Raw genomic sequence first — 10,103 nt, 5'->3', positions numbered from 1 at the left:
TTAAGTTCTCTTTTATGTAATGTTATTTTCTCTACTGACAAAAAATAAAAAATTGGAAATCTAAAATGTTTTGTGCTGACTCAAAAGTATGCAAAAGTCAAAACTTTCGATCTAAAAATAAAATACTTTTGCACCGTCCTGTATACCTAAATTATATGACAGGAGACCTATATACAGTATATTGACATATACAGCCAATGGCCACTTTATTAGGAACACCTGTATGCCTGGTCATATACACATTCATGCAAGGACTTTGTGATTGCACTAAATGAACGCAAAAATGATGCAAAATATCTGTGTTATTGGGAAGAGATTGCAGTTATTCTGAGTTGAGATGCGTCTTGTGATGTTATCACAGCACACGCTCAGATAAATCTCTCCTCCAGTCACGTGTTTGGAACGCGAGTACATGAACACGGCTCTCATAAAAAGTCAGTACAGATACTGTATGTATTCTCAGCTAGGAGATTTCACCAATCCAATTAGGTTCTATTCATACAGATACAAAGCCAAAGGTTTCAGTTGAAGCATCATGGATCAGAGTGGACAAAGAATGTGACATCTGTAACTTTAACTTTGCATGTCTCAAGAGTTTGAACAGAATGGCGCAAAAAACTAAAAACATCCAGAGAGCAGAAGATCTTACAGGCAGAAACACCTTACAGATCTGAGAGAACGTGTAACGGATGGAGACCGGAGTCGCTCGGGCACAAAAGTAACACGGATCATCACTCTTTAATGTGGAGCCGAAATGAATTGTAGGATTTGACATATTCCACTGCAGTCACATGTATGAGCAGGTTTACAGGTGTTAGAGTTTCTGAGGTTTTGGAATATCTCCATAAAGATTTAATAAATACTGAGACGGCCCAAATAAAACTAATTCATTTTTACAATAGTACATTGTTAATTCAGTCAGGAAGCCTTCCCAAATATTTGTGATACTGCTCTCTCTCTCTCTCTCTCTCTCTCTCTCTCTCTCTCTCTCTCTCTCTCTCTCTCTCTCTCTCTCTCCCCCCCCCCTCTCTCTCTCACATATCCTAATGGGATGTAAAATGAGTGCTTTATTAAAAATGTGTTAAGTCTAGAAAAGACACAAAGACACAATAAAGTTTTGTGCTGAGGGGTGACATTTAGGGCTTGTTTTAAATCTAGAGGTTCTCTCCTTTTTCACATACACACACACACACACACACACACACACACACACACACACACACACACACACACACACACACACACACACACACACACACACATGCACAAACACACACAAAGCTATAATATATAGTATTTAAATAACTTCTGTTTCACACCATGAAATTTTGGGATATGATTAATCTTTTGTAAATAATGAACCCATTTATTTCCAATGCTAAGGTTTATTTAATAACCACTATGACTAAGGAATAATAATAATAATAATAATAATAATAATAATAATAATAATAATAATAATAATAATAATAATAATAATAACGTGACGTGATGTGAAGTGAGCTCATACCTTAGACCTAGTACTAGAGCATTATTTATATTTATTTAGGTATCTTATCCTATATAGAAGTTCCCCCAATGTTTTCAGACAAATGATATCGATGCCTAATTGCCAGTAATTTCACTGAACACTGTGATACCATGCGTTATGAAACACATAATTTGATGACTTGTATAAACATCACATCCAGAGTGGAGAAAAGGAGAAGAAGAAAAAAAAAAGACAGCAAGGGTGAAAAAAGGAGAAGAAAAGCAAGACTTAATCTGACACAACATCAGTAGAGATCATCAGCAGGCATGGTGCGGTAATGAGATGGTAATGATATGGTAATCTCATGGTAATCTGGTGGAGTTATTCTACACCAGAGAGCGAGGGAGGAGGGGAGGAGGTATCTGACAGAGGAACTGTCAAAGCGACACACGCTCTAAACAAAAACGCACACACACACACACACACACACACACACACACACACACACACACACACACACACACACACACACACACACACACACAAACAAACAAACAAAAACACCTACAAGAAGCAAACAAACAGATAGAAAAACACCAGCATGGGAGAGTTATTTATGCCAAGCATCTATCCATGATGCATGGATATGAAAGCTCTCTCTCTAGATCAGATCAGCTGGCCAAGGGATAATGTATTTAACAACCTTCTCAAATCTTTCTGCTAATTAGTCTTGCTTCACAACGAGACACTTGACACAGCATTATCAAGCATACTGTAAATATTAATGACGTTATCTATGAAGGACAAATGACAAAGGAATCAAATCTGACCAAACTTTCCCCAGTTACTCTATCAGCACAAATCTGTTACTCAGGATACTCATATCTTATCCAAGAGTGTGTTTCTACTTTCCACCCAGTGCTCCTGGGATCACACTTCTATATATTTTAAAAGAAATCACCAATAACCCAGAGCCTGAGAGCTAAACAGACATCATCATCATCATCATCATCATCATTATTATTATTATTATTATTATTATTATTATTATTATTATTATTATTATTATTATTATTATTATTATTATTATTATTATTCATATATCCAAAATAAAAACCATCACATACTGTAAGTGTGTTAAGATTCACTTCCAAGTCCCTGTTGCTTTATTTTATTTATTTATTTATTTCTTTATTTTCTGATGATGATGATGAAGATGATGCCAAATGCTGTACCGCCCTCTAGCGGCCATAGAATAGAACAACGACCACAAAAATCTAAACTAGTGCATGAGGACTGAAGACAAGACACTAACAGCATACAACAAAACAACAAAACAATTCAGGTTATGTAGTATGATAAAGAACATACAGTGTAAGGCTCGGATACAATAATCAAAACGGTGCAAAAATGAGTAGTGTGTATAATAAACTTTATTAAATGTTTTACGACGATAATCTACTCATTACGCTCATTTACAGTCGTGCATATATTTCACAGCGTACTCTGTTTATTTATCGTTCATTCTTCAGTTATTTGAAATGATTCGATCTTCAATCTTATTTGAAATTGTTTCCAGGAGAATTATCTTTAAATGTCCTAGTTTTCACATTAAATATGATTGTCTTGTATATAATGACAATAAAATATCTTACCTCTTGTCACGAGCAAGATATCCTGCATATGAAGGCTTAAATAATGGAGTTAGCAAAATGAGTCCAAATGAGTCAAAAGGAGTCAAAATGAGTCCAAATGAGTCAAAAGGAGTCCAAATGAGTCAAAATGAGTCAAAAGGAGTCAAAAGGAGTCCAAATGAGTCAAAATGAGTCCAAGTGAGTCCAAATGAGTCAATTCCTAGCATTTTGTTAACCTGGTTCTGTTACTTAATATCTTAGGAAATAATGTATAATATACTGAATGATAATATCTAATTTTATTAATATATTTATTCATTGTATATTTATAATTATAATGTAACCGTAAACAAATAATGTACAGTATACACACATTCAAACAATCTCTTCAGAACGTGCACGGTTTCCAAACGACTGACTCATTGTGTTGTTTTATATTGTCTTACACAACATTTATGATCGTTATGGTATAATATTATAAAAAAAAAAAACAGATACGATGATGATCCTAGACGTGATTGAGCCACATGTTTATCAAAAGTAGGCCTAAGAGTTATGAGCTTTGAAAAGCTGTATGTAACTCACACTTTTGTGAAAATAAATGAAAAATCTAAGCCATTTGTCATCTTTTTCTTTATATCGTTCTATATCGGGGTCGAAACGATGGGGCTGGAAAACATATCTTTATATCAGACTCTTTTCAGATTGCTTAAAATCATTAACGTATGACAGTGATTAATGCTGCAAGTCCTAATTATTGAACACAATACGTTAACACGATATTAATACTTTTACTACTCTTCACTATTCCCTAATGTGCTATAGGTCAGTGCATGTGTTATTATTATTTTTTCATTATTATATTTATTATTTTATTGCCTAATTGTTCCACTAAGAGGTGAAGTAGAGTGAATTACAGCTTTCATATTATTGAGTCAGGGGTGTGTCCGGTGCTATGAATTACAATAGATGTTATAATAAGTATATCTACTTTAATCGAATAAAAAAAATAAATTAAAAAAAGAACAACAATAGAGACTAACATTTGAAAATAGTATCTAAAGACGTTTTGGCTAGAATGACTCATCATTAAAATGAACATTGTTCATATTGCTGTAAGTTGGATAAGAGTTATTAAGTAGTTATTGGTTAAGTTTCTGGGGGGGCACGGTGGCTTAGTGGTTAGCACGTTCGCCTCACACCTCCAGGGTTGGGGGTTCGATTCCCGCCTCCGCCTTGTGTGTGTGGAGTTTGCATGTTTCCCCGTGCCTCGGGGGTTTCCTCCCCCGGTCCAAAGACATGCATGGTAGGTTGATTGGCATCTCTGGAAAATTGTCCGTAGTGTGTGAGTGAATGAGAGTGTGTGTGTGTGTGCCCTGTGATGGGTTGGCACTCCGTCCAGGGTGTATCCTGCCTCGATGCCTGAGATAGGCACAGGCTCCCTGTGACCCGAGAAGTTTGGATAAGCGGTAGAAAATGAGTGAGTGAATGGTTAAGTTTCTATAGGTGGTGGATAAGTTTTCTATAAAAAGATCATGTATTTATTTATCCCTCTCTCCGTACAGTATACGTCTGTATTTTGCCTTTATTGCTCAGGTTGTTTATCAGATAAATTCTATTTTATTTGTATACTGCATACGTGATATCGGTGAGGAAAATCTCCCTGAGTTGATATGAGGAAGAAACCTTGAGAGGAACCAGACTCAAAAGGGAAGCCCTCATCAATTCGGCGACAGAGGAGTGTGTGATTATAAATCATTTCCCTTTTACAACTGTGTACTAAATGTTTAAAAAGGTATAACATTATGAAACCAGGAAATTTGTTCTAGTTTTAAATTGAAATTGAAATTCTTGCCGCTATACCGAGACTATAACTGTTCGCCATCAACAGTAATCTCATGTACTATTAAACTGTCCATGTGGAGACATCATCTGGGAAGAGGCAGGAACAGGAAATCACGGGGAGCCTGTGCTTATCTCGGGCGTCAAGGCAGGATATGACGGAGTGCCAACCCATCACAGGGCACACACACACTCTCATTCACTCACACACTCACACACTACGGACAATTTTCCAGAGATGCCAATCAACCTACCATGCATGTCTTTGGACCCGGGGAGGAAACCGGAGTACCCGGAGGAAACCCCCGAGGCACGGGGAGAACATGCAAACTCCACACACACAAGGCGGAGGCGGGAATCGAACCCCCAACCCTGGAGGTGTGAGGTGAACGTGCTAACCACTAAGCCATCGTGACCCCTCCTATTAAACATCTTCAATTTAATGAAAATAAAAAATATTGGAAAAGGGCATAAGCATAGAGTTGCTAACATGATAAACACCTCTTTTATCTATTGCAATGGGGAAAAAGAAGCTTTTAACATAAGAGAAATATATCGACTAACCTAAAATAAACATAGGTTAGCTTTAACATTTAAGTTAACTTGAAATGTTCTTCTACATGGAGTTTAAGGCTCCTCAAGTATCTCCAGTCCTGAACGAGTGCCATATATGCACTGTATTACGAGTCCTGGATTTCTTGGGAAACGATTGATTTCATCAGATTTGTGACACGTCTAACTGATAACCGTCCGCATCACGTTGAGAGAAAATGTTTCCCAAGCAGCTGGAGGAAGACGTACTGTAACGATATCGTGCATGGATTAAAATGTGTATATAGAAGTAACATAAAGTCAGTGATAGAAGAAAATAAACGACATCATTCTAATACAGGCCGTAGGAGTGGGACGTGAGGGAATAGGAAATGTAAAGTCTCATTATTATACTGTAGGAGTTGGTACACAGTAAATACTGTACACTGTGTGGGCTTTGGAGCTTGTGGAGATGATATCCAACAATTCATCTTACCTTTATTCCAGTATGAACCAGTAAACCTACAATGCACCAACACACAATGTGCAATATACTGTAGGAAATATGGAAATAACAGACTAGCGTACGATAGGTGTATTTTCAAACTTGGACATTTTGGAGCTCTCCACAATTAAATGTGTGTCGGTAAGACAGTTACCCTTGAATTCTCAATTCGATTAATTTTATTTATATACAGCATTTAACAATATTATCTACTTATCCCTGAGATGATATGAGGAAGAAACCTTGAGAGGAACCAGATTCAGACGTGAACCTCATGCTCATTTATGTGACACTGGACAAGAAATAATGTCAATGTAAATAATGTCCTTTCTACTACAGTTTGTAGTCGAGTTTAATCGTGTGACCAAGAGCTCCCGAGGAACCAACAGGTCCATCATTTCCGAGTTCATCACAGACTTAACACTAATTTCTTCCTGCTGAAGTCTTCAAATGCTCACTGATGAAGACCCCAGCACAAAGCTGACCACCCTGATGGCAGTTCATAGTCGGTCTGATATTCATCAAGTCCTTTTATCCTCAGCAGTCTCATGGGTCAACATGCAGAGTGCACCACCAAGCGACGAGACTCGGACCAGTGGTAAGGCATCGTGGTACTGATTTGTAAAAAATACTTGCAAATACATTATATAAAGACATACACACCGAGAGAATGAGGAGGAGCTTCTTCCCGGACGCCATTCGTGTCCTTAAGCAAAACAAACAAAACTCTGGTATTCATACAGTAGTACATTTCTATTTCCATACATTAATATATATTTCCCACTTGCTATAGATTTGTCATCCCATAAATGTTATCATCTAGAACAGGCTTTTAAGAGTACCTCACATACCGACATGCATTCTAAACCTAAATAATGTGGATATCAAATATCTTTTAAAGGGAATATGTGGAGATCTTAAATATAATACCGTACACGTTCATCCCTTTCACACCTGTATAGTAACTTCAGTTTGGAAATGTTTTTATTGTTGGTGATTCTACAGTCGATAAAAACATTTCACTGCGTGTCGTACTGTGTAGTCTTGTGTATATGACCGATTTAAATGTGGAAATATTTATATTGCATATAAATGCTGTAGTTAGCGGTTGTTTTTATATTTAATACATTGTAATGATGTACGTTTATAGCAGCTCTAATGCTGATTATTACACTATTGGTCTTGCTTTCATGCTGAGGCTGCATGGATTATTATTATTATTATTATTATTATTATTATTATTATTATTATTATTATTATTATTATTATTATTATTACTATATTTCTTTTTAAATAATTCACATTTGGAATAAAACTAGTTGGAATCAAGTGACCAGTTAAACAGGTACAGCTGTAATGTTATAATGCTGAATATATTGTCTGTAAAATACTGGATTTTTTTTTTTTTTTTTTGGTCTAACTAAAATCCTGTCTGAAATCCTGGCTCCAGTATTCAGATAAATGTATGTGAAATAGAGAACCACCATTTGTTCAAATTAGCATAGGCTTCAATTAGCTGCCTCCCAAACTAAAAAGGAAATAGAGGCAGCTCCATGCATAACAGTTTACAAAAGCAATCTGGGGTCTGGATGTGAATACAGAATACGTTTGTATGTTTATGCTCTAACGCACATCGGGACTGTTCATTTGCCACTCATGGCTGCATTGATTAGAAGTGTGCTGTGCTGGTATTCCTCGGCTGCCACTTGAGCTATGGGCTGATTGAAAAAGAAAAAAAAATCCACGCACACAAAAGCAGAGCTGTGAAAGCCCAATTACTAGCAGCACCCTTGGCCTGTGCATCTCCCAGAGCATCGCTGCTGTAATCAGGCACTGATTAGCCGACTCGAGGCCTTTCTCCAGCCTGCTGCCGGGGTTAATTTGTTCGTCAGACAGTGTCGCGCGAGGCAACCGTAAGACGAATCAGAACGTGCATGGGGCGATATTGCACAGATAAAGCAGACCTGTCAATCAGTCAAGATTCATTGAGAAGGGGCATTGAAACAGAGCACAGGTCTCCTTCTCTCTCTCTCTCTTTCTCTATCATTCTCTCTCTCTTTCTCTCTCTCTTCTCTATATTCAATCTGCCTGACATTCAATCTAAATATGGCAACTGGTTATCAAAGTAAACCAGTTTCGCTTGGCAATCAGTTTCCAAACTATATAAGATCTGAATGGGCCTAACTCTTATATTTTAATGTACTGTTAAAGAAAAAACCTGCAAATAATCATATTTCTCCTGTATATCACTTTTCCTTTGGCTAAAATATTGTCGTCTGCTAACACGGTGGCTTAGTGGTTAGCACGTTCACCTCACACCTCCAGGGTTGGGGGTTCGATTCCCACCTCCACCTTGTGTGTGTCGAATTTGCATGTTCTCCCCGTGCCTCGGGGGTTTCCTCCTGGTACTCAGGTTTCCTCCCCCGGTCCAAAGACATGCATGGTAGGTTGATTGAGATCTCTGGAAAATTGTCCGTAGTGTGTGAGTGAATGAGAGTGTGTGTGTGTGTGTGTGTGCCCTGTGATGGGTTGGCACTCCGTCCAGGGTGTATCCTGCCTCGATGCCCGATGACGCCTGAGATAGGCACAGGCTTCTCGTGACCCGAGGTAGTTCGGATAAGCGGTAGAAAATGAAATGAGAAATGAAATGAAATTATCTTGTCTTTTTAACACGAGTAAGACTAACTAACACTGTAGTAAATGGTCCAAAAAAAAGTATCTCACACTCTCTATACTGAACATTTACATTTCAGTGGAATACATTTAATAAACAAAAGATAATAAATACATAAAATAATAATAATAATAAGTCCTTTTCATATTAAATGTGTATTGAAGATAAATAAAAGTCATGATCTATTTCAGTCGAGTGTATTTAATGGAACTCGTGTTTCTGTTAAGTTTTAATATCTATTTATTATTTAAACCTGGTTAGATTTTTTTTTTTAAAGGATTTTCTATAACAAGCTTTGAACCATCTTCGAACCACTGAACCGTTTATAGTATCAGGAACACATCTGTTTAAACACACATCACCCGGATGGCATTATAAGGGTTTAACGCATCAGTTAGAAAAAAATATTGTTTGACATGTTTTCTAATAAGCAAGAAAATATATAAAATATTAGCATTAGAACATCTCTATGATTATACCGTCATTAAAAAGCCATTAGGGGGCACGGTGGCTTAGTGGGTAGCACGTTCGCCTCACACCGCCAGGGTCGGGGTTCGATTCCCGCCTCCGCCTTGTGTGTGCGGAGTTTGCATGTTCTCCCCGTGCCTCGGGGGTTTCCTCCGGGTACTCCGGTTTCCTCCCCCGGTCCAAAGACATGCATGTTAGGTTGATTGGCATCTCTGGAAAATTGTCCGTAGTGTGTGAATGAGAGAGTGTGTGTGTGTGTGTGCCCTGCGATGGGTTAGCACTCCGTCCAGGGTGTATCCTGCCTTGATGCCCGATGACGCCTGAGATAGGCACAGGCTCCCCGTGACCCGAGAAGTTCGGATATAGCGGTAGAAAATGAATGAATGAAAAAGCCATTATTCGCAAGTATTCATTTTTCACTGTTAAAAATCTTCTATAATATTTCGTTTATTTTTATTCAAAGCTAATAAAAGTATAATTGCTCTGGCCAGAAATCAGACACCAGAAGTATTTGTGGCTTTTATCAATGGCTTTTATTGTGAGATGTTTTTACCTCAGATGCTTATGTACAAACACTCAGGAAAGCTCAGAGAGCAGAAATGGGTTTGACATCACCATTTACTTTGAAGATAAAAACAGAAATATTAATGAAAAACTTCAAATTTGTCTACATCCATATGAGTCGTTAATCTCTGCTCAGAATCAGAATCAGAATCAGGATTATTGGCCAAGTGTGTTGATGTTGACACACACAAGGAATTTGGTTTCAGCTGTTTGTGACTCTCAAAAGTACAGACATAAATAACACAATACTATACAAACTATACAAGACACTGCAGAATAAAAATACTATATAGACAGAATTAAATATAAATATAGAATATGAACGATCAGTTATGTACATTACATAAAGTGTGGGAGTGCAAATAACAATATTGTGCAATATTATGCTTTTGTGCAATATACAGCAGCAGTAAT

This window comes from Tachysurus fulvidraco, chromosome 19 (assembly GCF_022655615.1).
Source record: "Tachysurus fulvidraco isolate hzauxx_2018 chromosome 19, HZAU_PFXX_2.0, whole genome shotgun sequence".
Taxonomy (NCBI): domain Eukaryota; kingdom Metazoa; phylum Chordata; class Actinopteri; order Siluriformes; family Bagridae; genus Tachysurus; species Tachysurus fulvidraco.
Note: the sequence above shows the minus strand (reverse complement) of the source record.